A 2,310-nucleotide genomic window follows, 5' to 3' on the forward strand; every position below is an offset into this window, starting at 1 on the left:
GACAAGGTATTAACTTGTCAATGCCTATAAGTTGTAGACTTGGGTTTCGCGGAAGTAGAGGGCAAGTAGATCTCGAAGGTTTCAGCCAAAAAGGTGCTCGACTGCTAAAAACTAGAGTTGAGTTGACAATGAGATTGATCCTTTCTTTGTCCTTCGACTCCCCCTTATATAGGAGGCGGAGGCGAAGGTTTCGTATTACACAAGTTACAAACATCGGGAAATTCTTTGAGTTCGTCCCGTCAAGTTACAAATCTCTATTCCTAATCTATCTCTTCTTGCCATAATCGATGTTTTAATGGGCTTCCGGGCTTCATAAACTTTGGGTTGCGGGCCTTCAGTAAACCCCGGGTACCATCTCTGGCAGGCCCATCCGGGATGCCTATGTCACTCGCTGCCCAGTGATCTTTGATGTTACCAACTATGGAGAGTTTGCTGCCTTTATGCGCATTCACATGCGTGGTCTTCGACTATGCGGTGTTCTTACCGGCGAGGTCTCTTGTCCGCCGCACCCCACTGATCCCGTGCCTCCTACCCCGCCGCTAGTGTCACAGGCCCTTGCTGAGGATGCTACTCGGGCTACTCAGGATGCAGCCAAGTCTGCTGAGGTTGCTGCTGATCAGGCATATGAGCAGTAGGTACTTGCTTATTCAAAGGCTCTTGGTTCCTACCGTGATAGTCTGGCTGATTTTACTCAGTGGTGTGATGAGGATGCTAGCGCTGCTGCTGTTCTTTCTCAGAGTGTTCAGACACACTTTGCGTCTGGGTTTATGGGCCTTGCTACTGCCGCTGAGATGTGGTATCACCTTCGTCAGCGCTATCAACCTTCTAGGGATTCTCTATATTTATCTGTGTTGCGTTAGGAGCATGATCTTCAACGGGGTGACTCTATTGTTGATGAGTTCTACACCCAGAGTGCGGCCATCTAGCGCCAGCTTGACTCCCTTCGCATCACTGTTTGTGGTACTTGCCAGTGTGTTCTTTGGACATTACGATCAGATGTGGACTTTCAGAGGATCCATGAGTTCCTGTCTAGACTTCGTCCAGAGTTTGAGCCCCGTCGTGCCCAGTTGTTTGCCCGGGGCCGTGTCCCTATCTCAGAGGTGTTGACTGAGCTCCGAGCTGAGGAGACTCGTCTGCGTGGTGCTGGTCTGTTTGGGACACCTTCTGTTCTTGCTACTCGAGTTCCTGCTGCACCTACACTGCCGCTCTTGCCCACGCCACCTAGTCGTGGAGGTCGTTCTTCCCGTGCCCTGGGACACCCTCGTTCAGGTCTGCCGTGTGGATATTGTCACAAGCCTTCTCAGAGACTTACCTGCCTCTACTGGTCCTCGTGCTCCCTCTTCCGTGTCCTCCACCACCGACTTCACCGAGCAGGACATTGCGAGACTTCAGCGCCTTCTTGCCTCCTTTGGCTCTTCTTCGACTGGCACCGCTGCCTCGGTGGCGGCTCCTTCTACACAGTCAGGTAGATCTTCGTGGGTTCTGGACTCTGGAGCTTCGTTTCACATGTCTCCTGATTCTTCTTCTCTTTCTTTTCTTCGACCTCTTTCTCTTCATGTTAATGTTCTTACTGCCGATGGCAATTCTCTTCCTGTTGCTAGTCGTGGCACTCTTTCTACTTCCTCTTTTTCCGTTCCTGATATTTCTCATGTTCCCCGTCTTACCATGAACTTGTTTTCCGTTGCTCAACTCACTGGTTCTGGTTGTCGGGTCATTCTTGATGTTGATTCTTGTTCTGTTCAGGATACCCACACTCGGGAACTGGTTGGGGCTGGCCCTCGGTGTCGTGACTCCCAGGGACTTTGGGAGTTTGACTGGCTTCATGTTTCTTCTTCTACCACTTCACCGACTGCACCACGTGTGCTTGCTGCTTACTACCGCATCCTTTCAGCAGTGGCATCATCGTCTTGGTCATCTTTGTGGTTCTTGCTTATCGTCTTTACTTCGTCGAGGTCTTCTGGGGCCTGTCTCAGGAGATGTCTCGCTTCAGGGTTGTCAAGGTTGTAGGCTTAGCAAACAGACTCAGTTACCTTATCCTACTAGCGAGTCTATATCTCAGCGTCCTTTCGGTCTGCTTCATGCTGATGTATGGGGTTCGGCTCCCTTTGCTTCGAAGGGGGCCAACGCTACTATGTTATTTTTATCGATTACTTCTCTCGCCACACATGTATCTATTTTATGACTTCTCGCAGCGAGGTTCTCTCGATATATAACCGTTTTGCTGCCACAATCCGTACTCAGTTTTCTACGCTTATTCGTGTGTTTCGGGTTGACTCCGCTGGTGAGTATATCTCCCAGCTGTTGCGTGGT

The sequence above is a fragment of the Lolium rigidum genome, chromosome 6, assembly GCF_022539505.1.
Source record: "Lolium rigidum isolate FL_2022 chromosome 6, APGP_CSIRO_Lrig_0.1, whole genome shotgun sequence".
NCBI classification, from domain to species: Eukaryota; Viridiplantae; Streptophyta; class Magnoliopsida; order Poales; family Poaceae; genus Lolium; species Lolium rigidum.